The sequence below is a fragment of the Octopus sinensis genome, linkage group LG3 (assembly GCF_006345805.1).
Source record: "Octopus sinensis linkage group LG3, ASM634580v1, whole genome shotgun sequence".
NCBI lineage: Eukaryota > Metazoa > Mollusca > Cephalopoda > Octopoda > Octopodidae > Octopus > Octopus sinensis.
In genome coordinates this window covers 72,807,760-72,831,906 of record NC_042999.1, presented here as the reverse complement: position 1 = coordinate 72,831,906, position 24,147 = coordinate 72,807,760, and the positions used below count along the sequence as shown (strand labels likewise).

At 37.4% G+C, this 24,147-nt stretch overlaps 1 protein-coding gene across 1 annotated transcript in view; it reads left to right on the top strand.

The window, feature by feature from the left end:
- Positions 1-17,662: 17,662 nt before the first annotated feature.
- LOC118762476 overlaps positions 17,663-24,147 on the top strand; it is a 19,239-nt gene continuing 12,754 nt past the window's right edge. The window contains exon 1 of the mRNA XM_036501083.1: positions 17,663-17,694. The gene's annotated coding sequence lies outside the window, so the exon portion shown is untranslated. The remainder of the gene's footprint in view (positions 17,695-24,147) is intronic.

The following is a 24,147-nucleotide window of genomic DNA, read 5'->3' as shown; positions in this document are numbered from 1 at the left end:
CAATCAATGATGTTCTTATTCAGTGCTCTTGCTTGCAGAGATTGACTGAAAGACATATTGGCACTCTGTTAGTTACAATGAGGAAGGTTCCATTTGATCCAATTAACAGAACAGCCTGTTCATGGAATTAACGTGCAAGTGGCTGAGCACTCCACAAATCCACAAACACAAATACCCTTAATGTAATTCTCAGAGAGATTCAGCAGGTACAAATGATATTTGCTAGCTGAGTGGACCATTTCATGTTTCTTTTTCAGCTTTTGTATAGTTAGCTGTCATATCAGTAACTACTTCACAGAATGTACTATATTGTATTACATAGTGGGACCAGCACTAGCATGGTTCTCATGTTCTTGACAAATCTAAAGGGTTCTGTCCGTCTCAGCACATTCACTAACAATTTTATTGGGTGCAGTTACTGAATTCTTTTCTATTTTCTTTTTTACATACTAGCCTGGCAGAATGTGCAGTGCACATAGCCTTTTGTAGATCATCCTTGTGTGTGGAGGCATGTGGCGTAGTGGTTAGAGCAGTGGATTCACGGTCAAGGGATCGCGCGTCTGAATCTCAGACCGGGCAATGTGTATGTTTATGAGCGAAACACTTAAGCTCCACACGGCTCCAGCAGAAGGTACTGGTGAACTTCTACTGACTCTTTTGCCACAACTTTCTGTCACTCTTTCCTCCCGCATCTTGCAGCTCACCTGCAACGGACTGGCGTCTCATCCAGATGGGGAACCTATATGCCAAGGAAACTGGGAAACCGGCCCTATGAGCCAGGCATGGCTCAAGAGGGAACAAACAACAACAACGGATCATCCTTGTCCAGTGAAATTTGGTGCTGTTAATGTTCCATCCAAACTGATGCAAGTTGATGCCAATCTCAACAACATACATGTACATACACGCACACATGCTTGCACACACCTAAACATACATACACATACATATCATCATCATCATATTTTAATGTCCATCTTTAATGTTCATGATGCCTCAGGTTGGACATTTTGACAGGATCTGATAAGTCTGAGGACTGCATTGTGCTCCAGTGTCAGTTTTGGCATGGTTTCTAAAGATGCATGCTCTTCTTAACACCAATCACTATACTGAGTGCCTTGTTCATGGCACTAGCACTAGTGAGGTCATAAGCAGGTTGCAACACAAAGATCCTCTTTGACTGAGAGGGACAACATTAGAGAAAGGATAGTGGCTTCATGGTAGAAGACAAGAAGTTAAAGTATGAGAGAAGGGGCCAGAACAGAACACACATGTTTCTTGTTGTAGAGGAGTTACATGGCTACTCACATGTGGGAAGAGAGTGTGGGAGTAACTGGGTGAGCAAAAGAATGTAATAAAATAGTGATGATAAGGTGTCTAGGTGGATCCTCAATGTACAAGAGGAGTAGAGGTGAGTAAGAAGAGAAAACCAGCAGGTGTGGGCAGCTAGGGGAGGCTAAAGGTTGCAAGGGTGAAGAGCAGTTAGAGAGAGAGGGTGGATGAGGAGGTGAATATAAGTGATTGAAGAACACATGATGATAAATACATGTTGGAGGGAAGGTAGAGAAGAGTTGGTGATGACTATCATGGTTGGGTAGCGTTGAGACATGGATGTAGTTAATGGACAAGGAGTGAGGATGGGGTGATCAATGATACATATGTGCTGTGAGACAAAGTGGGGAATAGGTAATGACTTACAATACAAAAACGAGTGAAGAATAACTGAATAGTAATAATAATACAGTAGGGAGGATGAGAGAAAGAGAGATGACATGTGTTTGGGTAAGTTGCAAATGTGATGGGAGAGACAGACATAGTGTATGGGAAGAGGGGGAGAGAGAGGGATGCATGGTGGTGGAGGAGAGAATTTGGTGGTGCAGAAGGATGATCAATGTAAAATATATAGGTGTAGATACACACACTCTTCAACTAAACATATATATCTATGCTCTATACAATCTTTAAGTATGTATTTAGATCTATATTCTAATAATAACTTATATTCAAGATAATGTATGTTTGGCCTGCACAATAGTCCTTGGAAGTGTTGCATAAATGTGTGTGTGTGTGTATGTGCATATTTATGTAGCTGTATGTATATATAATTGTATATGTACAATATACATGCCAGTATACACCCACACACCCACCCACCCACATACATACATATATATATATATATGTACAAATAATAGGTGAGAGCTAGATATGTGCTCTGTATAGAAAACACGTAATAGTGCTCAAATGAATTTAAACTTAAACTCCAAATTCATCATCCAGGACAAGATCCTCAGTATTGAGAATATTCTAGGGATGCAGAGGAATGGCAGAGCCCATTTCTCTCCTGGTTTGAATACAATGGCGAGCTGGGCGAAATGCTTAGTGGTATTTTGTCTGCTGCTATGTTCTGAGTTCAAATTCTGCCGAAGTTGACTTTGCCTTTCATCCTTTCAGGGTCGATTGAATAAGTACTGGGATTGATATAATCGACTTAATCCATTTGTCTGTCCTTGTTTGTCCTCTATGTGTTTAGCCCCTTGTGGGTAGTAAAGAAATAGGTTTCTTCCAAAGAAGAGAAAAAATGAGACAGTCATAAGAAAATGGATTCCAGTACAGGATTGATGCATTTGGTATTCTCTGACATATGCCAAAGAAGAAAGACAAGATTGGTCTTGGTAGGATTTGAGCTCAGAGCCCTGGCAACATGAACAAATACTGGAAACTATTCAATCTGATGCTTTAAAAACTCTACCAACATCCTGGACATTTAATGACTAACATGGCCATTACTCAGAATCTCTTAGGTATGAAAACATGTATCTAATCACTGAGACATTACTGATGAGTGAAGTCTTGGCAATGTATTGCTTCAAAGGAGATTCTTTATTGGACATATTAGTGAGCTAAGTTCTTTCTTGATGTACTAGACTCATGATGAGAATTATCAGAAACTGTAAAGTATTATTAAATTATGAAAGAGTTCCTATGATGTAGATGAAGTAACTTGACTGAGATCAACTTTTGTTAGTAAAGAAGGTAACTCCTTGGATTTTCCATGGTAGTGTTTCCTGAGTGTGTTGGGCAGAGTTGACTTTAAGTCCTAGTTAAAAATCTAAATACAAATATGAAATTTAGTACTTTACCTACAATGCTTTGATGTAAAGATGAAAGCGTATCATCTACAAGTTATTTGCATAATAAAGTAAATTTATTTTATACTATCATATATGACTGACGAACTTTTATTCCATAATTTTATTCCATAATTTTACTTTCCCCTTGACATTTCTGACACTACAAGGTATATCAATACTGTTTAAATTTGTGGAGCCGTCATCTGAAAAAAAAAACACAACTTGTTACTTTACGTGGCAATGGACGCACATTCAGGAAAAAAAAATTATTAAAAAATCTGTGATCGAAACTAAAGGGATCCCGTCTATCTGCTGATGTTGACTAGAAAGCTGTGTCCTAAATTCGTCTTTATTCAGTTTTATTTCCTTTAGTTAAAAGGTTAGAAATAAAGCGAATAAAGAACAAATATATTAGAAAATTTACATTGTCAATAAAAACAGAACTTAATTATTTATATTTCTTTTCTGAATTGTTTACGTAATGAAGAATTGGCTGATCGTGTAATTTCGAAAGTGTAAGTATCGTAGCAGAGATTGTTAATAATGAAGATCTGACTCAAACCAATTACTTTCTACGAGATGTTCACCAGATAACTTATGATATTGATTGCACAATTGAGTTACTTGCATCCATCGGATTAATTTGTGATTCAGCGATGTGTTATAATCAGCGATGGGTTTTGTCAATCGTGGCAAAAAAAATGATTTTCTTTCGATTTCTGGATTTTACCAAAAAATAAAATGAAATATAAATAAATCATTTGGATCATTAGGATTTTGGCGAAAATCCAAGTATCTAAACTCAATAAATCATTATTTTATACTCATCTGAAATTATTTTATTGGAGAAAAATCGTTTTCCGTTTTATTTTATTGACGGCCATTTTAAATACATAATTTGCAAAATAGCACCACACACATACATGCAGGCAGGCATGCATGCATGCAGGCAGGCATGCATGCATGCATGCATGCATGTATGTATGTATGTATGTATGTATGTATGTATGCATGCATGCATGCATGCATGCATGCATGCATACATACATACATACATACATACATGTGTATGCGACACAAGCGTATGTACACAGGAGCCACCGAGGGAAACTTCGACATAGTAACTAGACGATGGAATAGCAACATCTTCTAGTCACACAGTGTATGTGTGCGTGTGTGTATGTGTGTGTGTACATGTATGTGTGTGTGCGTGCGTATGTATGCATGTATTGCGTGCGTTTATATGTATGTATGTGTGCATGCGTATGTATGTATGTATGTATGTATGTATGTATGTATGTTGTATGTATGTATGTATGTATGTATGCATGTCTGTATGTGTGTCAAGTCACTTTTAGTGCTACTAATAACGTGTAACCCAGTACAGCCAGTTAAAAAATTTGGAAGAACAATGTGTTCATTTGAAATTCTCTTTCAAATTGCGAAAACTTTCCATCATTATATTTCAAAAAAGTTATTAAGTCAAATCTGATAAATTTAAAGAAAAATTTTTGTACCTTCGTTATTATTATTGTTGTTGTTGTTGTTATTATTATTATTATGCATGACCTTGAATTTTCTTCAGGTTGAGTAGCCCATCCTACTCAAAAGGTTTGTTTAAGGATGATGAACAAATCATCCATGTTTCCAGAGGTGAATTATTCAAACCCAAAGAATTCCTCTCAACACATAGCTATGATGCTCCCCACTACTTCTGCTCATGATCAGACAAGCACATATCATCAGCCACTAAGGGACATGCAACCGACAAGCAGATCTGTGGTATTGAGCAGAATATTTGCTGTAGCCCATCTTTACACCAAAACAAAACATGTACACTTCCAATTAGTTAAGATCAGAAGCCATGAGAGCCATTACCTGGTACTGCGTTTGCCTTTCATCCTTTTGGAGTTGATAAATTTAGTACCAGGTGTGTACTGAGGTTGATCTAATCAACTGCCCTCCCTCCTACCAAATTTCAGGCCTTGTGCCTATTGTAGTAAGGATTATTATTATTGATTTGGCTATCGTCTGAGTCCATTGTGAAGATCATCCTGCCTCCTTTCTTTAGCCAGGAAGGGTGGACAATTTTTCTCTCTAGTGGCTATGGCAAAAGAGGTTGTGTGGTGGAAGTGACTTAAAGGGTTGAAGATGGTTACTTTTCTCTTTGGCCAGGGCTAAATTTTCATTTTCAGGTTTCACCTGAAAAGGAAAGTGAGTTAAAAGGCGGGTGAATGTGACAAGAATTGCCCACGTGAATGGGCCTACTCGAAGTGTGTATCTGTAGGCCAGATGGAAGGGAGTAGAGAGGATACCTTCCTGAGGAACCATTGGTGTTAAGAGGTCCAAAGTCCAAAGTTACGGTGGAACTCCCTCCAATTGGGAAGCATATTGTTGACTTAATCTCTTTGTTAATTGTGTTTGTTTGCTGTTTACACATTTAACCTCACTGTCCCTCGTCTGTGTATTGTCCTCTATGTTTTGTTTTTGGCCCTGGTGGCCAATAAAGTAAGCATCATCATCATCATCACCATTATTATTTTAAGGTATATCAAAAGATTTCTAAAATATAATAAATTAAATTTTATTCTTAATATGTTGTCATAAAAATGCCTTTATGGTGGACATCAATAAACGATGAAATGGAGGTGTTAGATCTACAAGTAAGAAAAGAGTGGCAAAAAATGAGGACAAATGTAAGCTTTAGTGACAAATTTCAAAGACCTATCTCCAGTTCTGTAGAGTTTACTCACAGAATGTTCTTATCAGAATTTTCTACAATATTTTTTCTTACTATTTGCACAAAGATTATTATGATAAAATTAATATTTCACAAGTTGCTTGTATTTTCATCGATACATTGTTGCCTTCTTGTCAGAAGTCATGTGTGTTTGTGTTCCGCCAAGTTTTTGCCGATTATCGATTAGACACTGTTATCCACAGTAAATATTCACAAATAGACTTAAATATGTTTTTTCTTGACTGTATGTTTCTACTTTAAAAAGTCTGTTACTCAGCAGATTTATGATAAGATATTAGGTTGTCTCACATGAAATGTCACATTTGTAAAAGGAAATATTAAAATTGTTTTTTAAGTTTTAGAATATTTATTTATTTAATCAAAATATGATCCTTGTTCATTTATGACCTTCATCCAACATTCCTCTAAGGATTTCTCATCTTTTATACTGATAAACTGTTCGAATGCTTCAATTACCTCTTTTTTATTTAAGAATGTTTTATTGTGTATAACAAGCTTGAAGTGTTTAAATATGTGATAATCAGTAGTTGAGATATCAGGAGAATAAGGTGGATGTGCCAAAATTTCATAATTCAGGCTTTGCAACTTGTGGACCATAGCTTGAGAAGTGTGGCCATCTCTATTCCCTAAGCTGGGTTGCTTCTTTTTTTGATTTTTCATGCATACAATCAATTTCTTGACAATAGGATGTTGCTGTTACAGTTTTCCCTTATTGCAAAAATGAATAATGAATAACTCCCTTTGTTGACCACCATACAGTGACCATCAACCTTTTAGAGTGCAACAGTGATTTTGGGTAGTGTTTTGGTGATTCTTCTGCATCCAACCTCTGTCCTGTCCTTCTGCTGCTATCAGAGAGTATCCATTTGTCATCACATGTAATGAGTTGATACAAAAATGGTTCTCTTTCCAACCGAGAAATCAACATGGAACACACTGTAAGGCATCTGTTTCTTTGAATCTCATTAAGTTGATGGTGAACAAACCTACTCATCTTTTTGACTTTTCCAATTTTCTTCAAGTGTCAAGAAGCAGTTGCGGCAGATGTCTGGAGCTCTGATCTGATTTTTCAGACTGTTCTTCTTGGATTTCATTTAACCAAAGCATTCAATTCATCATGCTGAATAACTGATTTTGGTCTCCCTCTTGGTTCATTTTTATTTTAATTTCCTGAATTAAATCTTTGGAACCATTTCTGAACAGTTCCAATGTCAACAGAATCATTACCAAAAGCCCGCTTGATGTTTTGTAGAGCTTTGGTGGCAGAGTGACCCAACTTGTATTCGTACAAGAAAACCACTCAGTATTGTTCAGTTGTCAACATTGTCATAAGAGCTGTAGGTAGCAATTTTGAATAATAGTATTGCCTAGAAAGAAAAAGAGTTAAGAGTAAACACAAGCATATACATAGAAACTCATTGAAAATCCATTTATAGATGACTCATAAGAAACCCATTTAAAATACATCTCATGTAAGAAACCATTTTCTTACCACACAGCCACACCTGTTTATAGCTTCTTACCACACAACCACACCTGTTTATAACTAATGTACCTGTGCTATGAAATCATCATCATCATCATTTAGCGTCCGTTTTCCATGCTAGCATGGGTTGGACGGTTCAAGGGGTCTGGGGAGCCCGAAGGCTGCACCAGGCCAGTCAGATCTGGCAGTGTTTCTACAGCTGGATGCCCTTCCTAACGCCACCACTCCGAGAGTGTAGTGGGTGATTTTATGTGCCACCGACACAGGTGCCAGACGAGGCTGGCGAACGGCACGCTCGGATGGTGTTTTTATGTGCCACCGTCACAGGTGCCAGACGAGGCTGGCAGACGGCCACGCTCGGATGGTGTTTTTATGTGCCACCGACACAGGTGCCAGATGAGGCTGGCAGGTGCCAGACGAGGCTGGCAGACAGCCACGCTCGGATGGGTTTTTATGTGCCACCGACACAGGTGCCAGATGAGGCTGGCGGACGGCCACGATCGGATGGTGTTTGTTACGTCCCAAAGCACGGAGGCCAGTCTATGCGGTACTGGCTACGGCCACTTCGGATGATTTTCTTGTGTGCCACCGGCACTGGTACCACAAAGATACAATTCCATTTATGCTCATCTATTTTGATTTGTTTTTGATTTGATTGATTTCACTTGCCTCAACAGGTCTCACAAGTGTCACTTGCCTCAAAGGTCTTCACAAGTGTCACAAGAAGGAAGGTATGCACAGGTGGACTGTCTACGTCGCCGGTCTTCGGATGGTGTCCTTATGTGCCACCGACACAGGTGCCAGATGTGGCTGGCGAACGGCCACGATCGGATGGTTTTCTTGTGTGCCACCGGTACTGGAACCACAAAGATACAAATTCCATTGATGTTCATCTATTTTGATTTGGTTTGATTTTTTTTTTTTTGATGTTCACTTGCCTCAACAGGTCTTCACAAGTGTCACGCGTGTCACACACTTGCCTCAACAGGTCTCCACAAGTGTCACACACTTGCCTCTGCCTCAACAGGTCTTCACAAAGTGTCACACACTTGCCTCTGCCTCAACAGGTCTTCACAAGTGTCATAAGAGGGAAGGTATGCACAGGTGGACTGACTACGTCGCCGGGTCTTTGGATGGTGTTTTTATGTGCCACCGACACAGGTGCAGGTGAGGCTGGCGAACGGCCACGATCAGATGGTGTTTGTTGTGGCCCACAGCACGGAGGCCAGTCGATGCGGTACCAGCTACGGCACTTCGGATGGTTTTCTTGTGTGCCAACGGTACTGGACCCAAAGATACAAATTCCATTGATATTCATCTATTTTGATTTGGTTTGATTTTCACTTGCCTCAACAGGTCTTCACAAGTGTCAACACACTTGCCTCAACAGGTCTTCACAAGTGTCATAAGAGGAAGGTATGCACAGGTGGACTGACTACGTCGCCGGTCTTCGGATGGTGTCTTTATGTGCCACCGGCACAGGTGCCAGATGAGGCTGGCGAACGGCTTTAATCATTATCATCTTCATCATTGTTGTTTAACATCTTCTTTTCCATGCTTGCATGAGTTAGAATTAGTTGAGGTAGATTTTTCTATAGCTGGATGCTTTTCCTGCCACCAACCCTCACGTTTCTAAGTAAGGTAATATTTCTTCTTGGCCAGACATGTTTCCATCAAAAAAAGGAAGTGAACAACACCACTTGTATGGTGAGGCTTGCTTATAATTATCATACAATGTAAACACACACACACACACACACACTGCTTGTCTTTTAGATCCACTCACAAAGTTTTGGTTTGACCAAGGCTATAGCAGAAGAGACTAGCCCAGTGGAACTGAACCTGAAACCATATGATTGGGAAGCAAACTTCTTAACTACACAGCCATGTGCCTACCACTAAATAAATGTATCATTAAGTTAGAAGTTAAGATTACATTTATTCATGTATTAAGTTCTAACTTCCTCATTTTTTCCTTTATATTATCTAAAAATATACAAATAAAATAACCAGGTGCTTCACTTTCACAGTTCAAATTTGACCTTACTTTCTATAGTTGTATCTTTTTATTAGTTGTGTTTATGTTGATAGGGAAGTTAGTTTTTGTATATTTACTGCATGGAGAATTTAGAAAAAATATATATGGGAGTAGTGAAAAAAATATTATACAATGACTAATTCTAATTTTCATTTTTCTGACATGGTACTCTATTAGTCTGATCTTATCAGTAAATACAGGATTTGTTGTACTTGACTAAACAATAAAGAAATGGATGTGCAGTTTATGACTTATTGCCTAGATATGAAAAATTTTGTATGACTAAATGTCTGAAAATCAGTAGGTAAGTAGTGTTAACATATTTAATGTAGAAAGCATTTAAAAGCATATTAAAGAAAAATCTGGTAGTGCCCCAGCATGGTCACAGCCTTAGGGCTGATATGTATAAAAGAATAAAAGAACAAATATGAAATGAAGAAGAAAAAGGAATAATAGTCCATGATACATTTTAAGTTCTTTGGCAAGTATAGGAGACAATTCTGGACATGTTTTCATTGTATTCTGACCTCGTCTATGAAAAGATCTGGATAGTCTTTGATATAGTTTTTTTAGGAATCTGATTACATTCTTGCATGTTTCATATATACAAAGATAAAGGAATGCACTTCTATGTAATCACTTGACTGGCTAGAATTAGCAGTCAACTCTCCTTCAAATGTTACCCTACCATCTTCAAAATGAATGAATAAACAGAGTAAAGTAGTGCTGGATATAATATACCAGAAAAGAAGATGAGATAATCACAGCTTGCATGCTGGTTGAATGATGTAAGTTTGACACACTGAATACCTGTTCTAACAACATGTAGTCCAGGGTATGCTACGCAGGATGTTCACAGTTAAAATGTCTATGATCATATGTGTACTGAATGAGGGTTGACTTAGGGGCTAAACAACATTTAATATATATTATGATGTTTCCAACTATCTCATGGACTTATAATATAGCACATGATATCAGTGTATTTTTATTATGAATCCTGATGAGTTGTTAAACAACAATGAATCCAATCATTTTGATCCTCATTGCAAGCTGTAGAGTTGCCTAAACTTCACAAGATGACTAAATATATGTATACGAGCAAAATGCTCCCCGTCCAATGGATGGTGCTTAGTTGTCAAACATTTAAACCAAGTTTTCTCAAAACAACTTGTCCGACCATCCCATTTTGTGGCATTATTTCAACACAGCCGGCTTTTTTTGTGCAAACTGCACATGCATTTTTCTCGCGTACGTGTAGTATTGATCGCAACAGCTGATGTACTTGCACATACGAATGCCCTTTCCCACGGCTTTATTGATCGCATTCTCACCTGGAATCGATTTTTGTATTTTTTTCAAGACTTATACACACCCTGATACCGTCGGTATCAACATATCAAATTTGAGCGCAATCAGATGGAGGATGCCCGAGATCCTAGAAGACACACACACACAGATAGACAGAACAGATTTTATGTAATAGATATGACACTTCCCCTCTGATAACAGGAACTGTGGCAATTTGCTGTACTTGAGAAGACGCATCAAGCCAAGTAAAATTGCCATCATCCACACATACAAGCTTGTCCTTTACAGGTGCTGGTGCCACATAAAATACACCTGTGTAGGCGTTGTGTAAATGCACCTATGCCAGTGGCACATAAAAAGCACCCAACATACTCTGTAAAGTGGTTGGCTATAGGAAGAGCATCCAGCCATAGAAACCATGCCACAAGAGACAGTTGGAATTTGACCAGCTCCTGCCAAACCATCCAACCCATGCCAGCATGGAAAATGGATGTTAATGATGATGATTATTGATGATATATATATATTCATTACTCTTCTTTGTTAATCTTTTAGTATTATTGTTTTCTATCATCACTTGCAATAAGTACAGTTGAGAATTTTTTCCATGCAACAGTGGAGTCAGTACTTTTATATGGAACTACAGCCTAAACATTTCCCCTAAAACTGGAATCCGAGCTAGATAGAACTTACACCTAAATGTTAAGAGCAGTCTTAAATATATCTTGAAGAACTCATCCCACAAAGAAACAGTAGCAAGGAGATCTCCTGCCGGTCACAACCATTATAAGGGAAAGGCACTTGCATTTTCTGGGATATTGCTGGTGAGCTAAACAAGAGCTGGCAAGTGACCTATTGCTATGGATGCCAAAGCATGACCATACTTGAGCTGGTCATCTGAACACAATGTGTTTAGATTAACTCACCAGAGATATTGGGTGCCTCCCTGAAGACAAGCTCAACCAAGTGGGGATGATGATGATGATTTTGTGCTCCTTAACCCTTTCGTTACTGTATCTATTTTGAGATGCTTTGTTTTCCTCTTAATTATTTAAAATATAACAAGGAATTTAGTAAAATAACTTAGTTATCATTAAGCTAGTGTTAGGAACATTAATTGTGACTAAGATTTAGTGAAAGATTTTAATTCAAAACTTATGAAAACATAACATTTGTACTACAGAGCCAGAGCTGGCTTCAGCCAGCTTGGTAATGAGAAGGTTAAATTTATCTCTTTCTGGAAGTAAAATAACACTTGTAGTAAGTTTATTTAACAGGATGAGAGGGGAGATGGCTGATACAAAAGTAGTCACCATCCTTGACAAATATCTAATAAGTATGGAGTCCTTTCTGTCCCAGAACCTTCCTCTTTACCTTTACAATTATAGTAACATGCTGTTCTTTTCAACGTCTTACTATTCAATTTTCTAACTACTGGATCTATTTGCTGCATTCATTACATTCAATCCTAAAATGGTTGTTTTCGCATGACTCTGGCAATCTTCATAGAAAGGGGTTTTCATTGAGAATGATTCACTTTTAATCTAAATCTAGTGAACATTGACATTGATCTGAAACTCATGGCCATACCATGCAATGAATCAATGTAATTGGCTACTGAAGTCAATTATAAAGACCATGAGTCTTCTATAAAGGGAACACTAGAATACTTCAATACCTTATTCCTGACCATTTGCTAACCCCTTCTCCAACCTCCCCCATTTCAATATAGCCCATCCATGTTGAAGCACTTCTCAGATGATGCTACTTACAGACCATGCCCAGAATGGTAAAAATTCAATAAATAAATAGGCTTCAACCCCAAGCTCAAAGACAGGCACTTTATTTTCTCTGCCTGTTCTATCACTACTACAATGCTTTTTTTTTATCTGTATACCTTAACCCACCCAGGCCTACCTGTTACCATGTATCACTTCTCTTCAAATATCCGTACTGTGTTTCATTTTCCATTCATGGCTTTCAGCAGTTTGGGTAACCTCCTGAAGTCCTGCCATGCCCTCGTACTTCCTGTTGGCTTTTAAAAAGAACATCAACTGCAATAATTCTACCAGTTTCAGACAGCCTCTTCTCCTTTCATTACTTTAATGTAAAAATTAGTAATCATCTCTTATATACGTATTCTATAATTTAATTTATTCCAGCCTGTGGTGGTTAGGTTTCAGGAACTAGAATTAAAGGTTACTAATATGGGATAAATATATCAATAAATTTAAACTGGGTGGCTTGTTAAGCCTATAAAGGCACACAATAAATAAGTGTGGTGGTGGTGGGTGTTAAACTGGGCAATTTTACAATAAGATAATTGAAGCCACATTGAACTAATATATGGGCATCTTTATCATTGACGTTATGTGTGCTATTTTTTCTGTTGGTATTTTTAGCATAATTCAACAATATTAAAGTCGTCGTCGTCACCCTCCCCACCGCCATCACCACCATGTAAAAAAAAAAATTAACGGTCACGAACACATACATACTGACATAATATTTTTTCAAAATTTCCAGTTTCATTTTGTAGATATATGTGATGTATGTCAGTATGCCTATATGCGAGTCTACATTTTTTCCATGTCAAATTCCGAATATAATCGTAATCGGCACCATCTGAAAGGTATCTGAATGTGTAGAGAATTTCTGGCGGGGTGGGGATGGACCTTATTTTCCTGACACTTATGGGGACACAAAGCCGACTCAGGTGAATTATCTGAAACTCCCCTCCCCTCTTCCCATGAAAAATGTTTCAAAACAAATATCATAATAATCAGAATCTATACGATCTAAAACGTATTTGTAGAAAATTTCATTAAAAAATGTCAATTTTCTGAAAGTTATGAGGAAACAAAGTCAGCGGTGGGGGACACACTTGTATGGGTGTCTATCTATTGCATTCTTTCGTTTTACGTATGACAAAGGTCAAGTTTGTGCCAACTGATTTCTCAGTATACTACGTCATTCTTAGCAGTTTATAGAAATAGAAGTAAATCGTTAAAAAATATGAAGATTGCATGTGCGAGTATGTGTTCGGCTATCTCCAGCACATGAAAGACATTACCGAACACATCGTAAACGGCCGAGAATGATGTCATGTGTCGGGAAATCAGATGGCAAAATTTTAACACTTGCTATCCATAAAACAAACGAATATCCCTTATTTATTGATTCCGAAAGTATAAAAGGCAAAGTTGAACTCGGCAGTATTTGAAGTCAGAGTGCAGGGAACCAGAACGAATACTGCAGATCATTTTATCTGACACTCTTAACAACTTGGCCTATTTGCCGCCATGATAATATAATATAATAACTTTTAATAGTCCAGTTTGCTTAGCTGTAGAATTTATGACAAACAGTGTGAACAAAATATTATTGATTTCGTGTTGACAAGATACAATACTGGTTTTTGTAGAGTGATATGATCAATTGAACTTGTTCAGTATGCTACAAGTACTTTAGCAATCCCAGACTTCACGCTCCAAAACAGAAATTTTTCATAAACACTCATGCAAGGAAGCACAATAAAATTTAATATAATTTATGATGTTTAATTTTCAGTTAGGATTAAAGGTTAGTATTGGCATCAAGATTAGTGTTTTGGGTTAGTTTTGAGTTTATGGTTAGCGTCAAGATTGTTACAATCCCGTTGATCTTCAGTGTCTGTCTTTAGTGAGGATGAATGTCAGTCAATTCGTGACAAAATTACATTCTCTGGTAATATGATTGTTGAATCTTTTGCAAGAGGCATATGTTGGAGAGATAATAAACACAATTGAAAATTCTTTAAAAAAGACAGGATGGTCATGAACTAAACACTTTGGTTGATACTAATTTAAAAAAAAAAATCTTTAAAAAGAATGACGGGCAGTCACGATTCGAAAGCTATGTGTTAAAATTTCTCTATGCATGTGTAAAAAGCCATAATGTATCGGATTATCAACTAGTCTATGATCGGAGTTAAAAGATGATTCTGATTCAATAGGGATTTAAATTACGAACGTTGTATAGCAGGTTGGTTATATGCACATGAAGCTGCGAGTCAATGATATAATGCCATCAAGCAACGTTTAATAATAACTTTGTTTCACCGCATGAATTATAAAATTTTAACACAATCGAAGGAATAATTCTGTAGCATTCGTAATTAGTTTTTCCCTGCCAAGACAGGAGAAAATATACACAGTAGATTAATTTCGGCCAGCTAAATCGTCATATCCAATCCGAACTGAAAACGTTTATTACAAAGGCGAGTGTTTATGGCAAGCTCTCAGGTTAACACACTCTGAAAATTGGTGCTAAAACTAGCCTTTATATGACCCTTGTAAGGAATAGCTCCATTAGAATCTAGATTAATCTATCACGTAAAGTCTGGCTGCTGATTGGCAAATAACTCGGCCTGTCATGTGAACAAGCCATTGTTATGTCATGACTTTAATTCGTAATTCGACGATTCAATTTCGAGTCTCGCTATACTCGTGGTGAAATACGTAATACAGTGCAGCTCTGATCATCCAGTGTTTTTACATATCTAGGACTCTTCCCTTCAAAGATGATACAATGTGATCTAAGACTGGCGGATCTTTTCCCTTTGAACGGCAGTTTGCAACACAATTTCTAGTTAATTAAACACTTTTAAACTTCGTATACTGGTAGAATGTGTTTATAAAACATCATTTTTTCTTGGCTTTATTGAGAAAATTCTATAGTTTGTAACATATTTCCACTTTAAAATCGAGCATTTCGGCAATTTTAACCAATCAAATACGTCCATTTGGGATGAAAACATACTGTGCTGTATGAATATGTCCCTCGTTTTAGAAACAGATTGGGTTTATTTACATTTGCGAAGAAAAAAGATACCCTTTCCCCACCCCTAACCCTAACCCTAACTCTAACTAAACCTAACCCTAAAATAGATTGAATAGATTATAATTATGGGTGACATTTTCATTTGACACCGCTAGAAAAAAATCCCATTTTCCGTAGCGGTGTCGTATGAAATTGCCACCCATAATTATAACCCTAGTATCGAGCTATTGCATTTCAATCTATTTTAGGGTTAGGTTTAGAGTTATGGTTAGGGTTAGGAGTAGGGTTATGGTTAGGGCTGGGGGAAGGGGGGTCTTTTTTTCTTCGCAAATGTAAATAAACCCAATCTGTTTCTTAAACGAGGGGCACATTCATATAGCATGGTATGTTTTCACTCCAAATGGACGTATTTGATTGGTTAAAATTGCTGAAATGCTCGATTTTAAAGAGGAAATATGTTACAAACTATAGAATTTTCTCAATAAAGCCAAGAAAAAATGATGTTTTATAAACACATTCTACCAGTATACGAAGTTTAAAAGTGTTTAGTTACGTGGAAATTGTGTTGACATATGCCGTTCAAAAGGAAAAGATCCAGACTGGCACTCCATTGGTTATGACGATTAGTATTCCAAATGATCTGATCGTGAAATTAACGTGCAAGTGGCTGAGCACTCCGCAGACACGTGTGCCCTTAACGTAGTTCTCTGGGAAATTCTGAATTATACAGAATATGACAAGGTTGGCCCTTTGAAATACAGGTACAACTCATTTTTGCTAGCTGAGTGGACTGGAAAAACGTGAAATAAAGTGTCTTGTTCAAGGACACAATGCGCCGCTGTGTATCGAACTCATGACCTTACGATCGTGAGCCGAATATTCTTACTTGGTCATACGCCTTCACGGATCTAGGACCATTGCAAACAGGTCGAGCAACTACAGAGAGAAGACAAGAGAGGAAACTAAAAGAAAGAAAGAAAGAAAGAAAAAAGGATGTCCCAAAAGAGTATTTAGTACAATGTCAGGCTAGGCTTGCGGTGTTGGCTGAATTCAAACGTCTGCGTTGTACATGTAGGTTGACCTTCCTTCCTGGAAAGGCGAGTTATCTTCAAACTACTTAATACGAGTGAAAGATGAGATAAACTCCATCACAACTAACCTGCTATGTTTGTTAGGGTCAGGAATCTGTTGAAACAAAAATATTCCTGTAATTAAGATTCAACTAATTGCTCGTGAGTTCGCAAGCGATTCAGTAAATACGAGTTCGATTCCCAGTTTGAAGCTTTTTCACTCAATTTCCGTTTTCTTTTCTTTTTTGTAAACAACCCAGAGAGCGATGGATGAAGTTAACAAGGTGAATGTGCTTTCGATACATCTACGAGAGGTGTAAATCCAACCAGCCACTAAAGGTTTTGAGGCGATGCTTTCATCTTCATCTGCAAACCAATCTATACCACTTAATATTCACCACCCTAGCTGACTGAGTCACACAAGCTGAACATAACATTGTAACTTTAGTTTTACCCACACAACATTCTAACCTTTTTTTAACTGATTTATAAAACATTTTTAAAGTTATATTTATTTCTTCCTTTTTTTCTTCGATGAATAAAGAATAAAAGAAACCACTTTCGCCAGTAAAATATGGGATTTTGAACCCATGCGGTGAAATAGAATACGAGTTGACCAATCAGAAAGCAACAAATTTTAGTTTCCATGACGATGAGAATCAACATATATTTTAAATTGACGTGCCTACTCGCATGGGCGTCAGTTACGTTTTCTTCACATAATAAAGTTGCCTCAAACACACACACGCACACGCATACACACACGCGCGCACACACATACACATACATACACACACACACACACTCACATACATACATATAAGTAAATTATATACGGTAGACCAGTGGCGGATTCTGTATTTTGACTGTCTTCCCTACCTTAAACGTAACATACTTTCGAACGTCCTATGCGGTCCGCACACCACACACACACGTACAAACATAAATGTATGTATATATGAATATATGCTGTATGAACAACACTCGTGTGTGCGTGTGTGTATGTGTGTGTTATACAAACAGCGTTGTTATTGTAAATGTTTATTTTATTACTCATTCTTTAACTCAGATCTGTAAGTATATTCATTGGAAAAAAAAATCACAATATTTATAATTCGATTATTTATAATTCATATTTTGTTTTTTTTAGTTTAGATTTTTTTTCTGAACATTAAGTATTCGATTATATGGGATTTTTTTTAAAAATGTCTTTTTTTTTATTGCTAATCGTAAGATCATGATTATTCGTGAAGCTGTTGAGTAACTTCAGTCAGTTGTATTCGAGCAGATCAATGGAAGTAACTGTCTAGTATTTTTTATCAAGCGATTGTATTATCTTTGTTGTGGTTAACGACGAGAAAGGAGGAGTTTAGCTGGGGAACATTTAGCTTTTTCGTCTTCAGTTAAATCCACCTGAAAAGCAATGTAGAAGCCAACCCCGTCCCCTCGTTGAATCTAGTTCCTAACATAAGGCACACAGTTATACATTTTTGTGAAATGGATATGGTCTATAACCGGGTCCTAGTACTTGAGTGGTATTTCCTTTTGTGAATCCTGGATGGGGGAAATGCAAATTCAACGTAAGCATGATTCAAATTGGGACGGTACTGTTTCGCATGTACATACTAGATCACACCCCGTGAAGGGCTATTCGACTAATTGAGATAAAATCAACAAACACACCCTAACCTCTGCCCCAAAGAAGTGCTGCATCTTCTTTCTGTCTTACCTGCTGCAAATATAAAGAGTGACAAAAGGTGGCGAGCTGGCAGAATCGTAGGCATGCCAAGCAAAATACTTAGCGGCATTTTGTCCGTCTTTACGTGCTGCGTTCAACTTCCACCGAAGTTGACTTTGCTTTTCATTCTTTTGAGGTTGATAAAATAAGTACCAATCGAACATTGGGGTCGATGTAATCGACTTACCCCGGCCCCCGAAATCGCAGGCTTTGTGCAAAAATTTGAACGCAATATAAAGGCGGCGACTTGGCAGAGTTGTTAGCACGTTGACAAATGCCTAGCAGCATTTCTTGTGACTCTACGTTCCGAGTTCAAATGCTGCCAAGGTCAATTTTACTTTTCAAGGTTGATAAAATATAGTACCAATCAAGCTCTAGGGTCTATGTAAGCAACTAACCACTTCCCAAAGAACTAATAACGACTTTCTCATCCTTGAAGCTGACCGATCTTATATCTCCTCCACTCAAGAATACTGGCTCACTGATCTCACTCCACCTTGTCACCTTTGTTGCGTCCAACCTCCTTGGCCCTGCGCTACCCACCTAATGCCCTTCCTCGCCAGATCATTGATCCTCTAGAATCTTCTCCTTGCTCATGTCCTTCGAGATGCTCATCTGTAACAGTTTAAACCAAACATTAACGGCATCAGTCTTACCATTCAACGAAAGAGGAAGTTAAATTCAGCAAGATTTGAATTCAATGAAATACAATAAGGCATTTTTGCTTGACGCTCTAACGATTCTCAACAACATGGCTGTGCGAATCGACATCAGGGGAGCGTTCTGTAAACTAAATACAAAAATACGTCATATTCTCTCGTATGTTATAAAGCGATATGAAAAAACTTCAATCAACAGAGATTATCTCAGCAATTAGTAAACGAAACTCCCCCTGAGAGTGTTTAAAATAACTGGCAGAACAAGGTAACTCCAATAAGATCAACTTAATCGACAATTTTAGACAATACAATGCAGATTGGAAAGGAGTCTGGTCTTTAAAGCTAAATGGTGAAAGCAATTAACATGTTTAGATCTTATTAAACCTCATCAGCAAAGGTATATCCAACTAATATAGCAATCGAGGTGTGATATATATGTATGTATGTATGTATGTATGTATTACATACATACATACATACATACATGTAATACATACATACATACATACATACATACATACATACATACATACATACATACATACATACATACATACATACATACATACATATATACATATATATCACACCTCGATTGCTATATTAGTTGGATATACCTTTGCTGATGAGGTTTAATAAGATCTAAACATGTTAATTGCTTTCACCATTTAGCTTTAAAGACCAGTATGTATGTATGTATGTATATGTCTAGTTTGAAGTATGTTTGATACTCATTCGAACCCATAAGAAGGCTATTTACAGCGTTTTGCCATCGAGAAATATTCTCACTGTAGATACCAGGTCAGTTCGGAGCGCTCTCTACCCATGTCAATAGATACAAGCCTTTTTAAGTAATCTTCTCATCAGCATCGAACACTGCTAAGAGAGGTAACGCCGAATTGACTAAGTAATAAATATTCCCTCTACTGACTGGGCACTGTTTAATAAGATCGAGATACAGATCATGAACAATGCACGGCAGTTCATAAGATATCAAATTTATGGTAAAATGTTTGCAAAACGACACGACTCCGAGAAACACAAGCAAAATTTGACGAAAACTGGCCATTTGAATGTGGATATATAGAACAGTGAAAATGAGAGCGTAAACAAAGTAATGATAATATTGAATTCCTACATAGGTATAAAGTCTCGTATTTTGGAGGATAGTTCAGTCAATTATATCACCCTTTCCTTACATATTGACCCCTACGGAATTTAAGCTCAAATTATAAAGGAACATAACCCATTACTGATGCCTAATAAAGGCGGAGATCTGTGTCAAGTCTTTCGACCTCAAACTTGACTAATACGTATTTTATCGATTTTGGTTAGATGAATTACACATTAAAAACTGATGGTTTCTACTATGGCAGGTTGAGTGAAAAGTTTTTTCGTGTTTCAAGCTTTAATTAATAGCTCAAACAGTTACGTACGAAAAGCGTCTATTCATCAAAATATATCCCATTGTATTCTATCGTCTGTTGTCATCATTGTGCCAGATGTTCAATTCCACGCTTATAACATTTAGTTAGTTTCGAGGAAAAAAAAACACCCTGAACCTGTTTTCAACCTCATCCACATTGCTGAACCTCTGTTCGTACAGGAAATGAGTCATGGCTCGGAATAAGCAGGGTAAGGCAGACTTCCAACCCAACACATTGGCTGAGTGTGTGCTGGAGCATTGTCATGTTGTAGGAATGTGCGTTTTCGATTGACCAGTGACGATTAGCGGGCTTTCAAAACATCATATACTAGCTGTAGTTGTTAAGGATAAAGGTTAGAGTTCTTAGTGTGACCATATGAGATAAGCTCAAAGCGCTACATTCCTCGAAATTCCACCAAACACACAATATGACCTTCCGTTCAAACTGCCCTTGTTTGACAACAAGTTCTGAGGCCTGACTGTAACGAAGCCACTGATTTCTCTTTTTTCTCTCTCTCTAGTTTCAGCTCAGTGCTGCGGCCATGCTGATGCATTGCCGTTTAAAAGAATGAACATCCTTGACCGATTTCCGAACCTTATTGGGTTCTCATCAGAGGCATCTACATCGTTCTGGCAGTCCCCAAAGGATTACTAAAGATTCATTTTCATCCCCGTTTGCAATTCGACGCCCCCCCCACCACAAAAGGTATCTTGAGGCAGTTGTTTGCAAATGTTCCCAGGTCATTGAGCCTGGTCATTGGCCAGTTCATGAGGAGCTTCTTGACAGCGTCTATTCACAAGGCCGAGCTTATGGAAGTGTCGATTGACGATTCTTTGTGAAGGACCAAGTTCTGTAGATAAGCTTGTGCTTGGCTGTTGTTCAACCATTTCAAACAAGGCTTCATTTTCAACGACAGAAGGTCGCCTCAACCTTAAGTTGTCTTTGAGGAAAGTGTCACTTTCCTTGAAACATTTAAACCATTTTGTGCCACACGTTCGTTGACCATTCCTGGGATTTCCATATCATTAATTTGTTTTACTGTTGCCACCGCACTCACTGTCTTTTTCTTCTACATGTAGCGTAAAATGGGTCTAATTGCAATTTTCGCACCACTCATTATCCAAGCTGTTAAATAAAGTATAAATAATTAATGTTTATATGTTATATATGAAAATAAAGAATACACAATTCAGCAACGATTGGACAATTTGCATCAAATTAATAATAGGATCTTTACCTTTTGACCGACAGATTAAAAAAAATAATTTTTGGTAACTAAACATTTTCAAACTTCGTATACTGGTAGAATGTGTCACATAAAACATCTTTTACTCTTGGCGTTGTTGAGAAAATTCTGTATTTTGGAAGTTATTTCTTGTTAAAGTTGTTGTATTTCGGTAATTTCAACCAGTCAATGACGAGTTTTCAGCGGAATAAAATTACAGCCGATGTATGTCAACAACAACTTCTGGCGGTGTATATTTCGTTTGTCACTGTTATTTATGACATATTTCATCTCAGTTACGTTTGTATGAATAAACGAGTGTATCTGAAGCATGTTTACTTCATGGCACCACCATAATCATTCGTGCTTCATTAAAATTTTTTTTCCGTAACTCTAACCCTAAAACCCCAACCCTAACCCTAACCCTAGCCTTAAAACCTTAACACTAACCCTAACCCGAAAGCCCTAACCCTAAACCTTAACCCTAACTCTAAAACCCTAACTCTAACCCTAACCCTAAAACCTTAACCCTAACCCTAAAACCCTAACCCTAAAACCTTAAAGCTAAAACCAGTCCGAATACACGAACGATGTCATAAGTAACAGTGACAAACGAAATATACACCGCCGATAGTTGTTGTTAACAAACAACAGCAGTAATTTTATTCAGCTGAATACTCATCATTGATTGGTTGAAATTACCGAAATACGACAACTTTAACAAGAAATAACTTCCAAATTACAGAATTTTCTCAACAACGCCAAGAGTAAAAGATGTTTTATGTGACACATTCTACAAGTATACGAAGTTAGAAAGTGTTTAGTTACAAAAAATTATTTTAAAAATCTGTCGGTCAAAAGGAAAAAATCTTAATGACATAACATGGTGATACAAGTTGCTAAAAATCATCAGTGAAAATCTGGAAAAAGCTTTTGACTCAACCTAGCATACACACACGCACACACTCACACACACACACACACACACTCACACACACACACACACACACACACACACACACACACACACACACACACACACACACACACACACACACACACGAATAATATGGGTGGCTAATTCGCAATTGTACAACCTAAAGGCAGAAATATATACGTCACTAAAGTGAACGAAGGGCAGCAATCAGCAACAGTATTGCTAGAAATAAGAGTCAAAACAACTCAATAACCACAGAAACACTACCTTAATCAGCTGTCAAGGGAGACAAGCTTGTCTCCCTTGTCAGCTCAGTAAGATAGTGTTATTTGTGGTTATTGAGTTGTTTTGACTAATTTCTATCAATACTGGTGCTGAATAGTACCCTTTATATATATACATATACATACATATATATATATATATATATATATATATATATATATATAATATATATATATATATATAATATATATATATATATATATATGATGCGAGTCAAGTTAGATATTAACTATGAGTTATAGTTAATATCTGACTTGACTCACATCCTTTTCTCATAAGGATAAATATGAATCTCCTAAATTCTATTCTTCTACTATTTCCTTCCTCAAGTTCGTTGTAAATTTTGTTTATAGTTCATGGACTGAAGTGTACATTGATATATATATGTTTTGTTACAAGTTATGACGTTAATTGCAAGATCTTAATACAAGGGAAGCAACTCTATTTTAAAGGGGCAATAATTCATTGATAATGTCAAAGATAAAAGCAATCTAGTTTTATGTCTCACATTTTTATCTTCGTCAACTTTACGATGTACATGCAAGGACCTTACACTACAAAGGCAGCTATGAAGGAAATACCTCTGTGTCCGTTTAAAGACAAACGTTTCTCTTATGTATGTATGGCTTATATATGCGTATTTGTGTAAGGGTTTTTAACGTATTGTAATGGATATCTATGCGTACTGTGATTTTAATTAGTAGTATTTAAAAACTTTAAAAATTCAAACTAATGCTTTCAGCGTTTTTTAAAAAAATTATTATTCATAATTTTGTTATACACTAGTCTCATGAATAAGACAAGGTAAAGTAGTTTTCTTCATATTTTCCGTTTGAAAGTGAAATGCGCCTGTAATTCACACACACTCGCACACACATTCTCTCTCTCTCTCTCTCTCTCTCTCTCTCACGCACAGACATACACACACACGCAAGCACCCCTCCCCCACACATAGACTCGAGCATACACTCAAACACACACACCACATACGCGCGCGTACACACACACGCACGCACGCAAACATGCATACACATACACACACATGCAGACACTCAAACACACACACACACACACTCACGCACGCACGTACGTTCACACACACATACACTCACCCACGCACACACTCACTCGTATTCTCTCTCTCTCACACACACACTCATTCTTTCTCTCTCTCTCTCACACACACATACACATCACAGTGGTAATCTTTGAATTTACCCCACTAGGCAGCCAGCCAAGCGTATACAAGCTTATG